The following is a 24069-nucleotide window of genomic DNA, read 5'->3' as shown; positions in this document are numbered from 1 at the left end:
AAGACCCCCTAAGCTTATTCTTACCAGCTTAGGTTAAAAGCTCCCACCACCAAAGTGTTACACAAAGAATAACAGGGGAAGAGCCCACTTGGAAATGTCTCCCCCCCCAAAAAAAATATCCCCCCAAGCACTACACCCCCTTTCCTGGGGAAGGCTTGTTACAAATCCTCACCAATTTGCATAGGTGAACACAGACCCAAACCCTTGGATCTTAAGAACAATGAAAAAACAATCAGGTTCTTAAAAAAAGAATTTTAATAGAAGAAAAAGTAAAAGAATCACCTCTGTAAAATCAGGATGGTAAATACCTTACAGGGTAATCAGATTCAAAATATAGAGAATCCCTCTAGGCAAAACCTTAAGTTACAGAAAGACACAAAAACAGGAATATACATTCCATTCAGCACAACCTATTTTACCAGCCATTTAACAAAAGGAAATCTAATCCATTTCTAGCTATATTACTTACTAACTTAACAGAAAGAAAAGGAGGACTTGTGGCACCTGAGAGACTAACAAATTTATTTGAGCATAAGCTTTCGTGAGCTACAGCTCACTTCATCGGATGCATTCAGTGGAAAATACAGTGGGGAGATTTACATACACAGAGAACATGAAACAATGGGTGTTACCATGCACACTGTAAGGAGAGTGATCAGGTAAGGTGAGCTATTACCAGCAGGAGAGCCGGGGGCGGGGTGGGAACCTTTTGTAGTGATAATCAAGGTGGGCCATTTCCAGCAGTTGACAAGAACGTCTGAGGAACAGCAGGGAGGTGGGGGAGGGTTAGCGTTGTTCTAACCCTCCTCAGGCCCTACGCTCCAAGCGCTCCCAGCTATCTTTGAGACACCACTGACTTCCTGAGGAAACTACAGTCTATTGGTGATCTTCCTGAAAACACCATTCTGGCCACTATGGATGTAGAAGCCCTCTACACCAACATTCCACACAAAGATGGACTACAAGCCGTCGGGAACACTATCCCCGATAATGTCACGGCAAACCTGGTGGCTGAACTTTGTGACTTTGTCCTCACCCGTAACTATTTCACATTTGGGGACAATGTATACCTTCAAATCAGCGGCACTGCTATGGGTGCCCGCATGGCCCCATAGTATGCCAACATTTTTAAGGCTGACTGAGAACAACGCTTCCTCAGCTCTCATCCCCTAATGCCCCTACTCTACTTGCGCTACATTGATGACATCTTCGTCATCTGGACCCATGGAAAAGAAGCCCTTGAGGAATTCCACCACAATTTCAACAATTTCCGTCCCACCATCAACCTCAGCCTGGACCAGTCCACACAAGAGATCCATTTCCTGGACACTACAGTCCTAATAAGTGATGGTCACATAAACACCACTCTATACCAGAAACCTACTGACCGCTATGCCTACCTACATGCCTCCAGCTTTCATCCAGACCACACCACACGATCCATTGTCTGCAGCCAAGCTCTACGATACAATCGCATTTGCTCCAACCCCTCAGACAGAGACAAACACCTTCAAGATCTCTATCAAGCATTCTTACAACTACAATACTCACCTGCTGAAGTGACGAAACAGATTGACAGAGCCAGAAGAGTACCCAGAAGTTACCTACTACAGGACAGGCCCAACAAAGAAAATAACAACGCCACTAGCCATCACCTTCAGCCCCCAACTAAAACTTCTCCAATGCATCAACAAGGATCTACAACTTATCCTGAAGGATGACCCATCACTCTCACAGATCTTGGGAAACAGGCCAGTCCTTGCTTACAGACAGCCCCCCAACCTGAAGCAAATACTCCCCAGCAACCACACACCACACAACAGAACCAATAACCCACGAACCTATCCTTGCAACAAAGCCTGTTGCCAACTGTGCCCACATATCTATTCAGGGGACACCATCATGGGGCCTAATCACATCAGCCACATTATCAGAGGCTCGTTCACCTGCATGTCTACTAATGTGAGATATGCCATCATGTGCCAGTAATGCCCCTCTGCCAAGTATATTGGCCAAACTGGACAGTCTCTACGTAAAAGAATAAATGGACACAAATCAGATGTCAAGAATTATAACATTCAAAAACCAGTCAGAGAACACTTCAATCTCTCTGGTCACTCGATTACAGACCTAAAAGTGGCAATTCTTCAACAAAAAAACTTCAAAAACAGAGTCCAAGGAGAGACTGCTGAATTGGAATTAATTTGCAAACTGGACACAATTAACTTAGGCTTGAATAAAGACTGGGAATGGCTGGGTCATTACACAAAGTAAAACTATTTCGCCATGTTTACCACCCCCCCCACCCCCCCGCTGTTCCTCAGACGTTCTTGTCAACTGCTGGAAATGGCCCACCTTGATTATCACTACAAAAGGTTCCCGCCCCACTCTCCTGCTGGAAATAGCTCACCTTACCTGATCACTCTGGTTACAGTGTATATGGTAACACCCATTGTTTCATGTTCTCTATGTATATAAATCTCCCCACTGTATTTTCCACTGAATGCATCCGATGAGGTGAGCTGTAGCTCACGAAAGCTTATGCTCAAATAAATTGGTTAATCTCTAAGGTGCCACAGTACTCCTTTTCTTTTTGCGGATACAGACTAACACGGCTGCTACTCTGAAACCTGTCATTATGCAGGGTATTTCAGTGGCCAATTCTTCCACATGCCATCCCCAAAACACCCCATCTCATAAGGTCCGAGTGAGCTGTTCAGCAATGTACTTTGAACCCAGCCAATGAAACGGAATGGACAGGTCTCATTCAGAAGCTGCAGCCCTCCTTTATATTGACCAGGTTGAAACCGGGTTGAAGCTGTTTTGTCCAGCCCTGGATCACCATTGCCATGAGCCCTAGCCACAAAAACAGCTCTGCTCGAGGTGATGGATAATGACAATGCTACAGCACTTGCCTCTGTATCTCAGAATGATTTACAAACCTGACTTAAAATTCAGATGATAATCAATTCAGATTAATATAAAACACCTGTGAGGTGAGGGATTACAGTGCCCACCACTGAAACGAAGCCACCCTAGCAGAGGTGGATTAATATTTATTGGGGCCCTGGGCACAAAGAACATTTGGCCCCCCACTCCGTGGGGGGTCCAGGGGCACTGGAACTGGGAAGCGGGGCTATGCCCATCCACTTTTTAACATGGGCGTAGTAGCTTCAGAGCGGCATGGAGCAGCAGCGGCAGGGAGCTGATAAGGTGATCAGCTCCCCTGCCATGAAGCGCAGCCCCTGCTAGCTACGCCAGCCTCTTCCCAGTGGGGGACTGAGGTGGGCCTTCGTTGCCCCTTGTCATGGGGCCCCATCTCCTGTTCCTCCTCTTCCCCTGAGGCCCTGCCCAGGCTGCAAACCAGAACTGGGCCATGGTAAGAGCTACCCAGGAGCTACCCACCTCACAGGAGCCCATGCTGCTGTGAGGTGCCCCAGAACCTCCACCTGCCCTGGGTGGCAAACCCTGGGGGGGGGGCGGGGACATGGGCTGGGGGCTGCTCTTGGGCACCCCAGCCCCCGCCCAGGGCAGGTGGAAGGTCCGGGGATTCCCACAGCAGACTGGGTGGCTCTTACCATGGCCTGGCTCTGGCTTCCAGTCTGACCAGGGGGCAGGGCTTCGGGGGAGAGGGGGAGAAGAGGCGGAGCAGGGGGTGGGGCCACAGTTCCAGTGCGGGTGGCCCCCTACTTCCCCCACAGGTGCCAGTGCTCCTGTGGGGGCTCCTAAATTGGCTGGGGCATGTGGGCAGGGGCCCCATGGGCCCCTGCGTTAACCCACCCCTGCCCCCTGGGGCAGAATGCTGCAGCCGTTTAACCGCATGCGACAGCAGCACCGGCGTTGGAGGGTACGAGGATCCGGTCTTGAGGCGAGCCATCGGGGTTGAGGCGCTGTGGAGAGATTGTAATCCCCTGCATGGGGGGTCTTCCATCCAGGCTCTGATCCAACACAATGTTTGACGGGCTTGAGCCAGCGAATGGCAGCTGTTAGTCACAGAAAGAGGCCTCAGCAGTGGAGGGGTTTTCTTTTCTTTTTTTTTGGCTGGCATCCCAATTACCATGCTCGGACAGAAGAGTTGGAGCCCAGTTACAATCGAAAGCCAGTGAAATTTGGGGGCCTGACTCCTTCAGGCTCTTCTGAAAATCGCACCCTGGAGTCTACTGAGGGTCTATGTTGTGAAAAGGATAACCAGCTGTGTGTGTTACATTAGCAGCAGAAAGAACAGGAGGACTTGTGGCACCTTAGAGACTAACCAATTTATTCGAGCATGAGCTTTCGTGAGCTACAGCTCACTTCATCGGATGCATACCGTGGAAACTGCAGCAGACTTTATATACACACAGAGATCATGAAACAATACCTCTTCCCGCCCCACTGTCCTGCTGGTAATAGCTTATCTAAAGTGATCATCAAGTTGGGCCATTTCCAGCACAAATCCAGGTTTTCTCACCCTCCCCCCCCCCCCGCACACAAACTCACTCTCCTGCTGGTAATAGCCTATCCAAAGTGACAACTCTCTTCACAATGTGTATGATAATCAAGGTGGGCCATTTCCTGCACAAATCCAGGTTCTCTCACCCCCTCACCCCCCTCCAAAAACCACACACACAGCTGTTACTCTGAAACCTGTCATTAGCAGCAGATGTTTTGGAATCTGATGTGGTGAAGAAGAGTCCTGGAAAATACCATTTAACTTGTTCTCTCAGCAAGACTGTGACTGTCAGAATAAACCCCGGCACCTACAGCTGTTCCAGGAATTACAAATAGCCCTTTGGAATGATGCAAATCTCTTGCAGCTACTATCATTTCTGGTTAAGAGGGAGGGAGGCTGGAGTTCAGCTGGAGATATTTCTAGCTTGCACATCAGTGTTGCAGCTTGATAATAGTTGAGGTTCCCATGCATTTTCATTCTGTTGATCTGTTGCTATCGGCACCAGTTTGATTGTCATGTCTGACAACAGATAAACAAACCAGACAGCTTCCTTCTGAATTTTAAAGGAAATGACAGACATCATCCTATGGGAAAACTGAGACTCTAGCACCAAAAGAGGAACTAAGCAAACTGCCTTACATTCCTCCCTGGAGATCTTTCTTTTCTCTTTAGCTTACAACAGTTGTCTTGTTTGCTGGTTGTGTAGAGGTGATATCAGGGATTTCCTAAGCAAACAACTGAACCAGCAGTGCCATAACTGCCCATTGATGTTTAGCCAAGCATTTAACGAACACTAGATTAGAATCACTGAGCAAAAATAATATAAAATAATCAACTAGAAGAAAGAGCTACCAGTTATAAATGTGGCTTGTGTTTAACGGCACCATTATTGACTCATTGTAACACGAAGCTATTAGTGTCTCCTTATAGCCACTAGGGTCCAGATCCTCATAGGTACTTAGGTGTGGCTTTGCTCTGTGTTGCAATGCCTAACCCCTTGGCTGCCTGGTCAGCCCCAATTTAGCCACCCAGGCTCCCCAAGCCAGCAAGCTGAGTGGGGAAATAGAAAATGCTGAGGAGATGGGTGGAGAGAGGGGCTTTGGTGGTAAGCAGCTGATCTGGTGTGATCAGCTGATCTGATGGGCCAGAGACAGGTGATTCCCCCCACTTGGGATTCTCAGTGGCGAACCCTCTCCTGGAGACAGCACCTTAGCCAGGTCCGCTGCTTCGGTAGCCCATGCTGTAGCAGCCAAAGTCTTTCTCTCTCTCCCTCCACATCTCCTGGTCACACTCGGTATCGCTCCCCTGCTCACCCTGTTTCCCTGTGCCGCCAGCTGTCTTTTGGGCAGGTGCTGTACTGCCCCCGGTGCCTGTCGGTTAGGTAGAGATGGTGAATCTCTAATAAGATGAAGGTGCAAATACCATGTTTGCTCGGGGTTTTCATCATTTCTTTAAAGTTCAAAAGGTTAGACAAAGCCCTTTTTCATCATCTGCTAGATATTTTTTTTCAGAATCTAAAGCTCACAGCCTCATTTCAGAATGCTCTGTTTCTAACCAGAGGAAGCACAAGAACATAAGATTGGCCATACTGGGTTAGACCAAAGGTCCATCCAGCCCAGTATCCTGTCTTCCAACTGTGGCCAGTGCCAGGAGCCCCAGAAGGAATAAACAGAACAGGTCATCATCAAGTGATCTGTCCTGTCACCCATTACCAGCTTCTGGCAAACAGAGGCTAGGGACACCATCCCTGCCCATCCTAACTAATACCCCTTGATGGACCTGCTGTGTGTTTCCCTACCTTTTTCTTTTTTGTAATAAAGACTGAGGCGTGGTGAACACTACAGAGTTAGGTCGACGGACGGCCGCTTACATGCACAAGCTATATAATTACTGTGGTGTCTGTATGTTGACATACCTTGGGTTGACCTAATTTTGTAGTGCAGGCTTGCCCGAAGATTACCTGCTCATTTTCTACAGTAGTTATGTTCACCATAACTTTACTGCCTTGTGAAATGCACAGGAAATGACTCCTGTGAACTAGACACTTTATAAGTCAATGGTGCTACGCTACTTTGCACTAGCTGAGAATCAGGCCCTTTGGAGCCTTGTTGAAGCTCGGCTTGTAAGTTTGTGTGCTGCAGAATTCTGCCAATCGGCTTGGAAAATCTCAGTGGAATTTGCTGAAGTGTTGTGTAGATTGATTGTGTCTGTGCAGTGCAAAGCAGAATGGTGCAGTGGAAAGTGTTTGACCTGAAATGTAAGACAAGATGAGTGTTGATTCACTGCTAAGTACCTTAGAACTTTCCTGCTCCAAATAGCACTGGTAGGAATTATTTTCATTTATTTGGATTTCTGACTCCACTGTGCTAGAAGCTGTACACTCCCAGATCAAAAAAGACGGTCCCTGCCCCAAAGAGCTGATAATCTAAGTATGCAACGAGAGACAACAGATGGATATAGCCAGATGTGGGAGTACAAGGAACCAATGAGACAATATGATAGCATGACAGGATGTGGTCTTAGCACACCAGTGGTCTAACCACTGTCAAGATTTTTATAGGAATGACAGCAAAGGAGAGATTTAAGGAGTGATGTGAAGGATAATGAGGTAGTTTTGTGGGTGTTTACAGGGAGCTTCTCCCAAGAATGAGGGGCAGCATGGGAAAAAGCATGATGGAGCTTGTTTGAAAATTTAGCAAGTGGGCTGTGGAGGCTGGTATGGGTCAACTGGAGGCAGGAGACATCTTGATAATGAATGTGAAATGACAGGTAGTTGGGGATAGGCCCTGAAGGGCCTTGAAAGTGGACAAGTAGTGTATGGCTGATGTGATCTAGAAGGGGGAGTCAGTGGAGGGATGCAAAGAGGGGTGACATGGTCAAAGCCACAGGGTGGGAAAATGATCTTTGCCCAGGTTATGGGCGTAAGTGACAGGCAGGATGCTTATGGTGTGCACCGTGATTGAGAAAGGAGGTAGCTGGGAATGCTTGGTGGTGGTGGGGAGATCAGGAGCTCTGTTTTTGCTATGTGCACCTTCCAGCAGACAAGAAGTCTCCCATCCTGATGGACTGGCAATCACAGAAAGGCCAAGTGACAGGGTGTGGCAGATGGGGCTGATGGGCGATGCTGAAGGACACCGGGCGATGGTCAGAGATGGGGGCTTAGCAACAGAGAGATCAGAGAAAGCAGTGCTTCGTGCAGACCAAGTCAAGTGAACGTCCCTTTTGGAGAGTGGGGGAGTTGAACCAGGACTGCAGGTGAAAGGCAGAAGTGGGGGGCGAAGAAACGTGCAGATAGGCGTTGGATGACTCATCGGCATGGAAGTCCCCAAGGATGGGTGTGGGGGACAGTGAGGACAGGAGCTGAGGAAGGCTGATGGGGAGCCAGGTGGACAGTAGGTAACAGCAGTATGGAGGGCAGAGGAGAGCAGAGTTGGGGAAAGATTGGGAAGGAGGAGGAGTGGGGAGGAGGAGCCAGCAGAGCTGGTGGGACCAGCAGAGGGGTGAGGATAATGAGGATGGAGAAGGGAGATGGAAGGAGGGGGAGGATGGATGCTATGATGCAGAAGTGGGGCGCGATGAGAGAGAGGGGCAGATCAACAAGCTTACAAAAAAAAAGTAGAGTTTGAAAAATGCTACGAAGGGAACGTTCACAGAAGAATCCCCTCTAAGTCGCTCCGGGGCTGTCCCACCCCGTGAGCGAGGGGAGAATTGCAATATCAGCTGTGCCTAGGCAGACCAGCCCTGCCCGTCCAGAGTCCCACTGATGTCAGCCCAAGGCATTTATCAAACTGGGGAAACATATGCAGGGTAGGTACTGCAGTATAGCCCAGCACCCCCTTGGGGGATGACTCCTTTCACAGCTTTCTAATGGTACCTCATATTTCAAGACCTGAAAGGCAGAAAGTGGGAGTATCACACGGTAGGTGAGCACGTAACACCGCATTTTTTGAAATCCTTCCAGCAGCTCCCAACCTAATCTTCCCGCCCTGAAAGAAGCTTTTGTCAACACCTGCCCATACTGCATGAGGCTAGTGCCGTGTCTAAAGACCTAATCGATGTCGAATTGCATCGCCTGTAACGAATGATTTAGCTACGGTCGGTCCTGCTTTGAGCAGGGGGTTGGGCTAGATGACCTCCTGAGGTCCCGGCCCACCCTGACAGTCTGTGATTCTGTGAATGGGCTGCAACACTTTCTGCTACATACGCCTGATGTGCACAGACCAGTGCTTTGGGCATCTCCTTTTGGGAGCTCAACTTGATGCACATTAAAGGGACCTGGTTTTCAGAGGGCAGGTCCTTAGGACCTTCCATGGAGCTTAGGGGTCTTTGCATCAGAGTGTGTGACGGTGAAGTAGAAGCCCTGCTAGATGCTGCAGGAATATGAATAGTCATTTTAACAAGGAATTAAAAAAAATATCAGGAGAACCATGACAAAGTTTATATCACTTCTTTGGGTTGGAGATGGTGTATAGTTTGTGCTTCTCTGTGCTTTCCCTTCTTTTTCAAAGATTTCTTTAAGTCTCTGAATTAATTGCATCCGTGTGTCAGTTACGCATGTGAGAGAAATCATATTTATCTGGCTGCCTTACATAGCATTGCTTAATTAGAAACCCCATTCCTTTCCCAAAGCCAGCAGATTCCCTCCTGTCTTTGGGCTGTGTGTTTTGTTGCTGCTGTCAGCAGAGACATATCTCTAATTTGATCTAAGTAAGACTTTTTATGAGAGCTGACATCTTGCTACGGGACTTGAAATGACTTTTTCCAGGTTCTTTCTTAATTCTGACAGTTAGGAGGTAATTACTAACCACAATTTTTGTCGTACATCATTCCAGTGAAGGGGAATATTAAAAAGCTGGGCAGGAACCTGATATTTTTAAGGTGACAATCAAATTTATAGTGAGTAATGTTAAAACAGTAGATTAAAATATAGCATAACACTGAGTTGATCTCTCATTGTGGTGATGTTCCAACTAGTCATAAAGCTGACTGAGCAACATCCATGTTAGAGTGAGGAAATGATTCAATGATTTAAACAGAACTTGGTTTGTTCATATGCAATGGTTTATTTTTCCTGTGTATGGATGAGGACTAGCTTAGTTTGTAAAGTCACCCACCTGGATGTAAACCTTATTTGCATTCCAGATAGCTGAAGTGTTTAGTGGTTAGAATAGGTGTTTTGGAGTCAGATCTTCTGCATTACTGGTCCATTTTTATTATCGACTTGCTGCAAGGCCTTGGGTTAGTTGCTAAAAATATTTTTGCCTTGGTTTTTCCACTTGTAAAATGGATATAATTTTTTTTGCCCTGTGGAAATAACAGAATGTTTCTAACGTGCTTTGAGATCCACCAATGAAAGGCAGATAGAAGTAAAAAAAAAAAAAGAAAAGACGTAATACACATTCTAAGATCAAGTAACCACGGGCTGAAGCATCTGTCTAGTTATCGAAGCTATCTTCTTGTATAGGAAAACCAGTCCTTTAGCTTTTGTGCACATTGATTTGCTTCACTGAAAGAAAATAAAAAACATACACTACAAAACCTCTTTAAACTGCTTGTTTTTTCTTACTGTGCACAAACACACACACACACACACACACAGAACAGTTGGGGCACATTTTAGAAAACTACATTTCAGTGTTTTACAACACTTTTAGTGTCCACAAAGCAGCTCTTCCTTACATTTAGGTTGTTCCCCCTGCCTGATTCATCTCAGAACAATGTCAGTATGTAGTGTTGATGCCAACAGAAGTCACTGTCAGGAAAGCGTTTGTATTAATGAACAACACTAGGAAAAAAATTGATAAACCAACACTTCTGCTCACATTGGCACTCTTCCCAGTCACATGAACTGCTCAGAGTTCTCCACACACCAAATAAGAGCAGAGGCATTCTCCGTCAGTATGCATCTGTTTAGGCATAAAAAAGAATTCATAAGTGCTGTATATGGCAGTTTAAAGGGGTTTTGTAGCGTAAGCTCTTTGTGTTTGCTTCAATGAGACAAAACCAGTGTGAGGCTGGGCTAAAAGGCTGGTCAAAATCAATACAAAATGTTTCAAGATTATTGGAACAAAACCGTTAGATTGAATTGAACCAAATTCTTTTTGGCTTTTGGGTTTGCAGAAGTTTGAGATAGTGACACTTTGTCCTAGTTCAGGATGGGGAAATTTTTTGCTATCTCAAATTTTCCAAAGGACGAGAAAATTATTTCCCAGCCAGCTTTACCCAGGGCCACAGCACTCCCTACCCACTTGTGCTCTTTGCACAGACATCAATTTTCTTCACACCTCATGAGGGGAATTCGTCACCTAAAACAGATCCACTCATGTCAAAAGTCTTTGCACAGCAGATATCAGTGCTGGTCAAGTCGTCATTGGCTCTTCCCCAGTCCTCATCAGTGCATGAAGCTGAGTGAAAAAAGTTCTAAGAATAACTTCGAACTGGATACAGGTTATGGAGTGGGGCAGCTCTAATCCTAGGTCTGCTGAATGGTGTCTGATCTATAGATTATGTATCAATTATATTGATTACTTAAGAATTCCCAGTTATCACTTGGAGGGTTGGTGGGTTCTTGTCCCAAGATCAGGCCCAGTATTATTGAAATTATTATATAGTTGGGAACCCCAATGTGCATATCTGCAACATTCACACTGTAGGAACTCTTCTATATTTACAAATAGTTTATTAATGCATTTAGCACAGTCACAAACACTCCAGCTCAGTAAGGTAGAGATACTACAGAATGTACATGTGCACAGCCATATACTGTGGCAAGGTACCTTCTCGGTTTCACCAGCCTCAGCTGTTTTTAGCCTTGGTGAGACGGGCTTGGGTAAAACAGTCACAGAATCATAGAATATCAGGGTTGGAAGGGACCTCAGGAGGTCCATCTAGTCCAACCCCCTGCTCAAAGCGGGACCAATCCCCAACTAAATCATCCCAGTCAGGGCTTTGTCAAGCCTGACCTTAAAAATGTCAAAGGAAGGAGATTCTACCACCTCCCTAGGTAACGCATTCCTGTGCTTCACCACCCTCCTAGTGAAATAGTGTTTCCTAATATCCAACCTAAACCTCCCGTACTGCAACTTGGGACCATTACTCCTCGTTCTGTCACCTGCTACCACTGAGAACAGTCTAGAGCCATCCTCTTTGGAACCCCCTTTCAGGTAATTGAAAGCAGCTATCAAATCCCCCCTCATTCTTCTCTTCCGCAGACTAAACAATCCCAGTTCCCTCAGCCTCTCCTCATAAGTCACGTGTTCTAGTCCCCTAATCATTTTTGTTACCCTCCGCTGGATGCTTTCCAATTTTTTCACATCCTTCTTGTAGTGTGGGGCCCAAAACTGGACACAGTACTCCAGATGAGGCCTCACCGATGTCAAATAGAGGGGAACGATCACGTCCCTCAATCTGCTGGCAATGCCCCTACATATACATCCCAAAATGCCATTGGCCTTCTTGGCAACAAGGGCACACTGTTGACTCATATCCAGCGTCTCGTCCACTGTCACCCCTAGGTCCTTTTCCGCAGAACTGCTGCCAAGCCACTCGGTCCCTAGTCTGTAGTGGTGCATTGGATTCTTCCGTCCTAAGTGCAGGACTCTGCACTTCTCCTTGTTGAACCTCATCAGATTTCTTTTGGCCCAATCCTCCAATTTATCTAGGTCCCTCTGTATCCTATCCCTACCCTCCAGCGTATCTACCACTCCTCCCAGTTTAGTGTCTTCTGCAAACTTGCTGAGGGTGCAATCCACACCATCTTCCAGATCATTAATGAAGATATTGAACAAAACCAGCCCCAAGACTGACCCTTGGGGCACTCCGCTTGATACCAGCTGCCAACTACACATGGAGCCATTGATCACTACCCATTGAGCCTGACAATCTAGCCAGCTTTCTATCCACCTTATAGTCCATTCATCCATCCCATATGTCTTTATCTTGCTGGCAAGAATACTGTGGGAGACCATATCAAAAGCTTTGCTAAAGTCAAGAAACAACACGTCCACTGCTTTCCCCTCATCCACAGAGACAGTTATCTCATCTTAGAAGGCAATTAGATTAGTCAGGCATGACTTGCCCTTGGTGAATCCATGCTGACTGTTCCTGATCACGTTCTTCTCCTCTAAGTGCTTCAGAATTGATTCCTTGAGGATGCACAGGATGCATCATTCCTTCTAGGATGCACAGGAGCAGTCCGTTCCGTCTCTCAGCCAGTCTTTTGGGCTTGTTTTTCTTCCCTTAGGGGAGGGAATGCAGCCTCCACTCCGGGTGAGGCTCGCTGTCTTGCTGCTCCTAGCCTACTGGCAGCTTGACTCCTCTCTCTCTCTCTCTCGCTCGTTTCCCCCCACTTCTCCCAATAGGGGAGGGTTTAAAAGGGTCTCAGGCAGCCCATAGTGTTCTGTAGAGGTACAGCCTCTGGGTACCGGGTGACATAATCTAGCAGAAATGTGCTGATGGCCCCGGGCTGATTTCTCCAGTGGCCCTACTAGGTCCATAGCTATTTGCTCAATCGGACTTCAATAATCGGCGGAGGTACCAAAGGGACCCTTAAGTGTGGTCGGGGGCCATGTAATTGGCATTCCGGACAGGAGGCACAATATTGTCGGACCGCCGCATAAATTCTGGGCCAAAAAAAACCTCTTCAGAATTCGACTGAGGGTTTTATCTACCCCTAGATGCCCCTTGAGCAGATGGCTGTGGGCTAGATCCATCACGCCCCTCTGATGCTTCTGTGGTACTAAGAGCTGTTCCATGACTTGCTCTTGGACCTGGACTACTCTGTATAGCAGATCCCTCTTTATCATATAATATAGCCCTAGGCTCTTGGCTCTCCCTTCCAAAGGGACCCCATTCACCTCAGTTACTACTTTGTGAATATTGCTATATATTGGATCATTGGCCTGATCCTGCCCAAAATTCTCCTGTGAAGGTCCAATTTGCCCAAACTCAGCTAATGTAGATCTGCATGATATTGTCCAAAGTAGACTTTATAAAGGATTCTACTCTTTGTTCTTACCATGTTCTAGGGAAACTTTGTTTGGGTCTACATGGGTTTTGTATGTTTCAAAATAAGGAAATCTGGTGGATCATTCTCCAAAACCAATCCAGACATTAGCATAGTCTCACATCTGCTTGATAGCTCATTCCACGTACAGGCCACCTTCAACCATTCTTTAGTTGTGGTTTTTTTTTTAGCTGCTTTGACTCCAAGAAGGCAAATGATTTGGCAGTTCATAGCTACAGAGAAGTTCTCTCCTGTTGCTTGGTTTTGATCCACCCATTACAATCTAATGGGTTTTTTTTGGCAAAATGTTTAAAACAGCATTTTCCCAAATTTGTCACTGGCATACTTCAATACATGTAAATGAATATTAACATTAGTTTGCTTAAAGATTAAACCTGTTTTGAATCTGATTGCAATTTGGAAGGTTACTGTAAGAGAAACAGAACTGAGAATTCCATTAATAAAATATGAAGAACATGCATGTTGTTATAATACAAAAATGTGCAATTATGTCTTGATCGCAGCTCAGGGATTACATGTTTTTAATGAAGTGCACATTGTCAGAGTGGGAAGCAATAAAAATGAAAAAAGTTACAGAACTGAAAATTTAATATATATGATAATACACATAAATCTATTAGAGAAAGTAAAGCAGAATTAATTACATTTCCGAACCCAGAGGGTGAATAAAAATGGTAAAGAATTAAAAAATAAAAAATTCTTACTGTAATTAGAGTTTAGCACACTAAAATTAGAGGAAGTGTTTTCTTTTCTGATAACTTGTGAAATCTTTTCTAAGCGCAAAGCAAGATGGAGTAGGGAGTCTTAATTATGCATTTGAACCGTAACTCAAGAAACCTATACACAACTTAGAAGAGAAGATTAAATATCCTATTATGTGTATGTATATATGTGTGCATGCATTTATTTTGCATCTGAAAAGTTGTGCAATTAAAAATTTATGTGTGTGTTACACACACACACACACCTCTTTTTAATTTCAGAACTTTTCAGAGGCAAAGTAAATAAAATCCAAGGAAATACAGAGAGACTGAACAATTTAGTCTGTATTTATTTAGATATATAACTAATAGACAAACGACTGTGCGAGAGCTCTCGGTGACCTGGCAATTAATCTTGCAACAGCATAATACACCCAGCAGTATTAAAAAACCCCAAACAGCCGACAAAGAACAAATTAACTCACTAAAACAAATATTACATATTATTATTTATGTTTTAGTTCCTTTTAGTACCTGCTCACCAACTTCTGGAGACTGAAACATGGAAAGTCACTTTGAGTGGGAAGCCCAGTGGTATTTAACCCTGAAATCCTTCATTTCCCTCCGAATGAGGGCAGAGAATCTTGGCAAACGGCAAAAGATTGTGCTTGAATGGAGTGGGGAGTTGATGGTCACACCCCTCATTGTCCTTAGAATCATTCAGTGTAACTGTCCTCAAGTCTCCTGGACGTGATCCTGCTTCAGAAGGAAGCAGTATTAAATGTGCTCTGGATCTGTTAGTCTCTCTTCCAGTTCTCTAACACTGAACTCCATAAAACTTCTACATTTGCCTTGTCTCCTCTTCCCTGCAATCCTTTGAATTTTCTCTTCAGTCTCTTTTATTTTCTTTCCCAGTTCCAAGCCTTCATTGCTGTATGCACCAAGGCACGACCACACCTCTGTGGCTGCTGGCTAAATCCTAGTGTATATCCTTCTTTTAAGTCTTTGAATGAGACCATCATGTCTGAATTAAGGATTTAAGCTCTGTCCCTACCTGTTTGCAGTCAGCCTTAGGTTTTAGGTTGGGATTGGTTGCTACTGAATGTACTACACCCACTATTCCTTTTTGCCTCAGAGTAAAGTATGAGTGAATGGTAGCTGTCTGCTTCAAATGACTAAGTGAATAATAACCAGTCTCCTGGTGGTGGACTTGCCTTATAGTGAACTCTTCTGGGCTATTTCTCTGGAACTCCTTTAAAACGTCACCCATTGTGGAGTGTGGCATCACATGCATCTTCTCTGGGTATAAATATAGAAGGTGGGGAAGACAGGAAGAAGAAGGGGCACAGTGATTGTCGTCAGTGGGGAGGAGAGACGAGAAAGGCATTTACCATGAGATGTTTGATGTTTAATGTGGCTGTTATTTCTGGATAGGGTCCTTCGCTTCCCTGCAGTAAAGACACCAAATGTGCAGATAGTATCAGCGAAATCTCCAGTTCATCAACCAAAGGGCACCAAAGAGCTTCTAGATCAGAGGTTCTCAAACTGTGGTCTGTAGACCACCAGTGGTCCGTGAGCTCCATTCAGGTTGTCTGCGGATAGTTCCCTCTAAGGTGCATGCCCGGGCGACTGCACACAAGAGAATGAAGGGCCACCCACCTAATTAGTGGAGCCGCGCAGGCATGGCTCCACTAATTCGGTGCCTGGACCCTGGAGAAGACGCACATGTAAGGTGAGGTGGTGGCCTTGGGAGGAATAGGGGGTAGGTGGGAGGGGGCAGTGGGGTGAGAAGAGGGGGTGGGGGAATTTGGGACGTGCAGGGCTGTGGCAGCCAGGGAAAGTTGCAGTGGGGGAGGTTTAGATTGGATATTAGGAAAAACTTTTTCACTAAGAGGGTGGTGAAACACTGGAATGCGTTACCTAGGGAGGTGGTAGAATCTCCTTCCTTAGAGGTTTTTAAGGTCAGGCTTGACAAAGCCCTGGCTGGGATGATTTAACTGGGAATTGGTCCTGCTTCGAGCAGGGGGTTGGACTAGATGACCTTCTGGGGTCCCTTCCAACCCTGATATTCTATGATTCTATGATTCTATGAAAGAGGCCCTCTTTCCCAGCGTCAGCTCTGTGGCTGCTGTGGTGGAGGAGAGATCCCCCCACCTTCCCAGCCCCAGCTCGGGAGCTGCTGTGGTGGGGGAGAGAGGGAGAGACCCCCCCTCTCCTTCCCGGCCCCAGCTCGGGGGCTGCTGTGGTGGGGGAGAGAAGGCACATCCGTTGCATTAGAAAAGTAAGATATTAAAGATATTAAAATATGAGTTGTGTGCTTTTATCTGTAGAACAAAAAATGTTATTTTTTTTTATATAGCGCTTTTATCCAAAGCACTTTACAATAGTTAGTTAATGGTACAAACAACATTTGGAAAGATCATTAAGTGGTCCGCCAAGACCCTCAGTAATTTTCAAGTGGTCTGTGAAATAAAAATTTGGAGAATCACTGATCTAGATCATAGCCATTTCCTCTTGCCATTGGCCTAGAGTGGATTGGGACCATGTGGAGCGTAACAGCCCATATATGTAGGACAGATGCATTCCAATGGTGTTTAAAGTGTGAAAGCCACTGACTCAGCTTGAATTAATGTTTGTATCCATCCAATGATGCACACAGTGGGCAGGCGGCCCTCTGCTAAGTAAAAGCTGGGTGATATTTGATAAGCTACTCAGTGACATTTGAAAACGAGTTACAAATTGGAAGGCTTGGATCAAATCCCCACTGTTCCAAGAGGTGGCATTCATCTATGGAACACTGCAGCCACTGAGCTGAATTCTCACCACTCTGATAGGCTTTCACTTTTCAAGCCTTGGTGAGGAAAGTCTGGGGATAAATTAGGGTTTATCTTCACAGTGTGTTAGTGTGCACCAGCTGGGGTGTAAAGTCTAGTGTGCACCCATGTGCCGCGTACTAACTGGCCCACGTGTACCCTGATTGCACTCACTGAAAGCACGTTGATGTAGTCCTGTTTCAAACAGCACTCCATTAATGCACATTAGGGGACTTTTAGTGTGTGCTGGCAGGGTACCCATGGGCCAGTTAGCGCGGGACATGCTAGTGCCCAGCTTGTGTGCACTAACACACTGTGTAGACAAGCCCTCATACGCCAAGGATCCAGCCTGAATATCAAGTAAGTTTATTTGACTATTTTGAAGTCTGGTTAGGACTTTCACCATTTTGGTGTCTAATCCAGGGTCAGATAGGGACAATTTGAGGCAAATACCTGCAATTTTTGAACAGCTCTGCAGTTTAAAGAGAGGTGGTGACGGTGTGGCCTCTGCTGCCTTTCCAGATGGAGTGATAGGGTTGTGCAATTGCACTCTGTGTTAATCAGAGTGGTTAAACAGATAGAAGCTTTTGTGTCTTCTCTTTGTGGTGGGTGTAGCTGTGAAACAGACTCCTTTGTTTTCTGTGTCTAGCACCTTTACATGTCACACAAGACATCTTTACACATCACAAGACATTCCTGCATCAGAATGTGATGGAATGTGTTTTTCTTGCATAATGCGCTGACATCCCCACCCCCACCCCCTTCCAAGCACAAGAAAACCTGATTTGAAGTGTAATTAACCATTAGGACAATTTACCAAAGGTTGTGCTGGATTCTGCATCACTGCAAATCTTTAAATTAAGATTAGTTTGTTTTTCTAAGAGCTCTGCTGTGGTTCAAACAGGAATTAATCCAGGGAAGTTCTCTGGCCTGTGTTAACTTTTCTCAGGCGGGTTTTCGGTGACTCAGCCCTCTGGCCAAATCATACACAGTCTGCGTGTGAAACAACAAACTGATGTCTTCCGGGTAAACAGCCCAACAGGGCCCAGTGCCCTCTGTTGGTATTTCTATCCTCAGCTGTGTCTCTGGGCTCAGCCCTCCACAATCTGTCCGACAGGCCCCTTCTGAGCTATCTCACCACAGTCCCTGCTCTGATATGGAGCAGTGGCCCCAGAGCTTCCTCCCTGGAGATTCTTTAACTTTCATTGTCCCAGCTGTCTCATTCCTTTCAGCTCAGTCGACTCCCCTTCTGGGGGTATTAAAGTCCAACAAATGCTGACCCTCTTCTGGGTCTCCAGCTCCTTCCCCGGGCTACTCCCTTGCTCAGGCACGCAGCTGGTGTGTGTGAGGACCTCAGCCTGCCCATTACTCTGGGTCCTGACCCAGTGACCCTATAAGTAGCAGCCGCCTATGGCTTCACTTTAACTGTTTGCTTCTGGGCCACTTCCCTTCTCAGCCCCAGTACCTTCCTTGCAGCCTGGTCTAGCCAGCACTGATCTGTCTACCCCTGCAGCTCCTGCAGCCTGTCGGGGGAACCATTTTTGTTTCTTTGGCTCCAGCCAGCAAACTGAATCTGCTCAGGCCCTGCAGCTCTTTTTAGCTGGACCCGCTATGCACTGATTGGCTGCTCCCTGCAGCATCTCTGTGATTGGCTGCTTTCCCATAGCCTCTCTAGGCAGCCTGGAGGACTCACCTCTTCAGCTGTTTCCTGGAGTGGGGTATGGTAGGACTGTGAGGTCTGAGTGAGGTACACTTATGGTGACCAGACAGGAAGTGTGAAAAATCAGGACAGGGGGTGGGGGTGTAATAAGCACCTAAATAAGAGACACCCCCAAATATCAGGACTGTCCCTATAAAATCGGGACATCTGGTCACCCTACGTACACACTGTCACATCACGTATTACTGTGTTGCCGGCACCCAGTGCCGAGAGGCTGAACAACAGCTTGAGTTGGTTCGTTACCCGGTGTGCTACACCCAATTATCACAACAGGGTGGAGAAGCAGAAAAGTTTATTTGAAGCTTCAAATAGGTACAGGGAGATTTGAATCTCAAATCCTGTACACAGAGCAGGAAGTTACACAGGCTTTTATACATCCCTTCTTCAGCATACTTATCCAATAGCAAGCTTCCCCAAGTATCCATATAGCCAGCCAATCCAGTTCCCAGATAGTTCCCTGGTTCTCTGTATCATTTGTTAAACTATACATAAAGCTGCTTTATTCAGCATTGTTCTTCAATATCTGTCCTGTTTGGCCTTGCTTAGTTTCAGGCAGTCTGACTCTGCAGCATATTGTTGCAGATCCTTAGCATAACTGCTGTGAGTGCCTCCAGGCGGGGGGGCCAAGGACACTTGGGCCTAGTATGCAGAGCTGCTGCGAGTGCCTCCAGGCGGGAGGGGGGGGGCAAGGACACCTGGGCCTAGTGCGAGGGGGCTTCATCGACACTCGTGGTCTTCCATCCCCTCGAGTTACCTAGTGGCCATGCTCCAGTGTCCCCAACAACTGGGATTTGAATTTTTGTCTTGAAATGTGTAGGGGAAGAGGAGGAGGAAGGCTGTGGAGTTCTGAGCATTTACATACAGCCGCAACAGGGTAAGCCATATGGAAGCTAACTCAACACCCTGTTGATTCCCTCATGAATTCTGACCCAGTCCTGGGTGTGACAGCTGCAAATTTTTCCTGAAGCAGGAACTCCAGATAGGTCGTGACATTTTGAGGAAGGGTGTATTTTGCAGGGTCATCTTGGTAGCTGACCAGCCCACTTCATTCATAGATGTGCTGTTCAGTCACTGTACGTTTGAGCACTTCGGCTGCATACAGTGCAGGTTTCCCCCCAGCAACTTGGAGTAATATCTCTCCTTGCCAATTGGGCACCACAAGAACATGGCATTAAAAAGATGGAGAAAAGTTGTTCTCTCGCCACAGAGGGCAGAACAAGAGGACATGGGGTCAAACTACAGCAGATTTAAATTAAATCTCAGGAAAAACTTTCTAACTGTAGGAACAGGAGAACAATGGAACAGACACCTAGGCAGGTTGTGGAAACTCCTTCACTGCAGATTTTGAAAGAGTCTGGGTAGCCATCTGTCTTCGATGGTTTAGACACAACAAATCCTGCATCTTGGCAGAGGGTTAGACGAGAAGACTCTGGAGGTCCCATTTAACCCCATGATTCCATAATAAAGAATAGAAGGAGAAATATATGTATTTTTTAAATGAGATCTCACCACTTATCTTAATGGTGCGTTGTGGGTACTTTGCACATATAGCTGGCCTGGGCACACAGGGGATTCTGCAGCTTCTTTGTCGGTTTACACAACTCTAGGGACCCACATAGTGACCTCAGTTTTATATATCCTGACTCCAGGGCTCATTGGAGGGACCACACTCTGACTTCTATGAACCATTTGCCAATTGAGTGCCTCAGGTTTCAGCTGCTGTAGCTGTGTTGGTCCCAGGATATTAGAGAGACAAGGTGGGTGAGGTGATATCTTTTATTGGACTGACTTCTTTCGGTGAGAGAGAGAAGCTTTTGAGTGTTACTGGGAGTTTTTCTTTACTGTGTAAGCTCAAAAGCTTGTGTGTCAGATTTCAGCTCTCAGTTTCTCTGCTGCTTCAATCGGTATCCAGGAGCCGGTGCTGGTGTTTAACAAAGTCTCCAATCCTTTTCTTATCGGTGGCTTTTTATGTTTGATACAATCCTTGAAATGAATTTCAGCATTAGCCCATGTTGTTAATTGGAATTTCCCCCTTTTTAGCAATTTCTTTTAATAATCACTTAGTCAGGATACAGAGTAACAGCCGTGTTAGTCTGTATTCGCAAAAAGAAAAGGAGGACTTGTGGCACCTTAGAGACTAACCAATTTATTTGAGCATGAGCTTTCGTGAGCTACAGCTCACTTCATCGGATGCATACCGTGGAAACTGCAGCAGACTTTATATATACACAGAGAATATGAAACAATACCTCCTCCCACCCCACTGTCCTGCTGGTAATAGCTTATCTAAAGTGATCATCAGGTGGGCCATTTCCAGCACAAATCCAGGTTTTCTCACCCTCCACCCCCCCACACAAATTCACTCTCCTGCTGGTGATAGCCCATCCAAAGTGACAACTCTTTACACAATGTGCATGATAATCAAGTTGGGCTATTTCCTGCACAAATCCAGGTTTTCTCACATCCCCCCCACCCCCCCCCACACACAATCTCACTCTTCTGCTGGTAATAGCTCATTCAAACTGACCACTCTCCAAGTTTAAACCCAAGTTAAACCAGAACATCTGGGGGGGGGGGGTAGGAAAAAACAAGAGGAAACAGGCTACCTTGCATAATGCATTATGTGGAGAGTGGTCAGTTTGATGAGCTATTACCAGCAGGAGAGTGAGTTTGTGTGTGTATGGGGGTGGGGGGGATGTGAGAAAACCTGGATTTGTGCAGGAAATAGCCCAACTTGATTATCATGCACATTGTGTAAAGAGTTGTCACTTTGGATGGGCTATCACCAGCAGGAGAGTGAATTTGTGTGGGGGGGTGGAGGGTGAGAAAACCTGGATTTGTGCTGGAAATGGCCCACCTGATGATCACTTTAGATAAGCTATTACCAGCAGGACAGTGAGGTGGGAGGAGGTATTGTTTCATATTCTCTGTGTATATATAAAGTCTGCTGCAGTTTCCACGGTATGCATCCGATGAAGTGAGCTGTAGCTCACGAAAGCTCATGCTCAAATAAATTGGTTAGTCTCTAAGGTGCCACAAGTCCTCCTTTTCTTTTAGTCAGGATATAACTTTGACTTATCTCTTTCAACTTTCCTTTTTTTGCTCTAAAATGCCTATTGCTTCTAGTGTGCAACAATCATTTACCAAGAGAACAAACAAACTCCTTAATAGTCTTCTAAATTAGCTGGATATATTCTGTACTCTTTGATTGCATATAAGCATTTTACATTATTTAGGGCTTACATCAGAACAAGAGGTATCATCTGCTTCACCGGGCAGACAAATATGTGGCTTCTTATTCAGTGTGATGGGACAAAACAGACTCCATGGTATATTTGATTTTTTTTTAAGGCAAACATGTATGGTTTAAAATTTGGGGCGAAACCATGGGGTTTAGCTTTCTTGGGGTAACAGGTAGTTTGCCCTGTCTAACATTCAATCGGACAGTAAATTGTTTCCAGTTTGGTTAACTCACATCTTTCCCATTCATCATCTGATCCACTTCTTAGCATATATGCAACTCATAGACTTTAGACCTTAAGGTCAGAAGGGATCATTATGACCATCAAGTCTGACCTCCTGAACAACGCAGGCCACAGAATCTCACCCACCCACTCCTGTAACAAACCCCTGACCTATGTCTGCACATGACCAGGGTTCATCACCGAATTTGGCCCACTTGGCTAGTTACTGATGGGGAGTGCAACATGAATGCTGATCCATGCCCCCATTTGATCCCCTCACAATGTGCAATGGGATATTTTGTATAGGAAAGCAGGGTGTTACCCTTTCCTGGTAACTTTCTGGAGTTCTTTTTAGCTATGTTGGGTGGGAGAAAGAGGTTTTATCCACATGTAATGTATGAGAGAGTCTTGCCTAGAGGATTAGCAGTAATAACATTTAGCCATTTTTCAGTTTCTGTATGTGGGAAGTGGAGCTCCCAATCTTGGTTGATCTATGGGTCCTGAGACAAAGTGTCTCCCACAATATGAACCATTTTCTTATTGTCTTTACTTCCTAGGTGGACCCTATTTGGGGATAAACAGAGGTGGATAGTTTCCCCCCCCCCTAAATTTGAGGGCCAGGAGGAATTAATAGTTGTTAATCATTCAAGGCGTATCTCTGCTCTAGACCCCTCATATATACTAAAAATGATGACATAGCAGTCAGTGCAGCCCAAATGAAATATTTGCTCAGGCTGATTTCCTCTGGTATCATCTTCAACAAACTTCTGTTTAAATCAATGGATTCCATTGCCTCTGTCTCTTCTTAGTCTCTTTATTAAAATATCAAAGGCATGGCTGGCATTAAGTTAAACACTGTGGGTATCTTATCAACCTGAAGGGTTCAGAAGAACTGTAGATTCTTTTCTGATGTATCCATCAATGTGCTGTCCTGTTAGTCTGTGTTACTGCCAAAAAAGAGGAAAAGAATTTGCTATGTCTCTTCTCCACATCTACAAATATCCAACAGGGCCAGAATATCATTATTTGGAATGTAACTGAGTGGAAGACACAATGGGGATGTAGGTGGAAATAAATACATACTCCAAATGTTATCCACTTTCATGTGGATCTAGTCTGACTGTATGATCAGGATGTTCTTTACTGTATTTCTCTTTTCTTAAAAAAAATCACTGAAAAGATAATGAGGCAAAAATCCCTGCTATGAGCAAAGTCTGGAGATCTCTTCATGCCATCCTATGGGAGAAACTCTCAGCAGCTTTGATCATATTCAAATTGAATGTCTAGGACAAATTCCATCATTCTGTATGTCACTGCCCTGTGCTGGTTATGCCTCCATCATCAGACAGTTGCCTTTTTCTGTGACTCTTCTCCCTGGTTTCAGAGGATGCATTTTTTAACTATGGTTTTGGGGTTTTTTTTGGGGGGGGGTTGTTTTATAGCGAGGCAGTCGTGAGGGTGGGGAAGAGGGAGAGAGTGGGGTACAGGCTTCTACTGTCTCGAAAGGGTCACACTTTCTTATCTGATACAGTGACTTTTCTTGTGCCTCATTTCTATGCTACAAGACACTCTGCCATACTGTGCCGGAGGCTGGCTATGTATAAAGACTTTGAAATAAACAAGAAAAGAGAGAGTATATTTAAGAGAACAGATACCATGCTTCCCATGGTCAGAAGCCAGGATTTACCAAGGAGAACTGTAAAAAAGTTGCCTGATAAATGAACAAGTTCAATAGGCAAATCCAGAATCTGTACCTGACATCTCACTCCAGGAATTACTGTTATTGGTTTGGTTTCAGAGTAGCAGCCGTGTTAGTCTGTATTCGCAAAAAGAATAGGAGGACTTGTGGCACCTTAAAGACTAACCAATTTATTTGAGCATAAGCTTTCGTGAGCTACAGCTCACTCATTGGTT

This window comes from Lepidochelys kempii, chromosome 6 (genome assembly GCF_965140285.1).
Source record: "Lepidochelys kempii isolate rLepKem1 chromosome 6, rLepKem1.hap1, whole genome shotgun sequence".
Classification (NCBI taxonomy): domain Eukaryota; kingdom Metazoa; phylum Chordata; order Testudines; family Cheloniidae; genus Lepidochelys; species Lepidochelys kempii.
The sequence above is the reverse complement of the archived record's forward strand: the minus strand, read 5'-3'. Positions refer to the sequence as shown.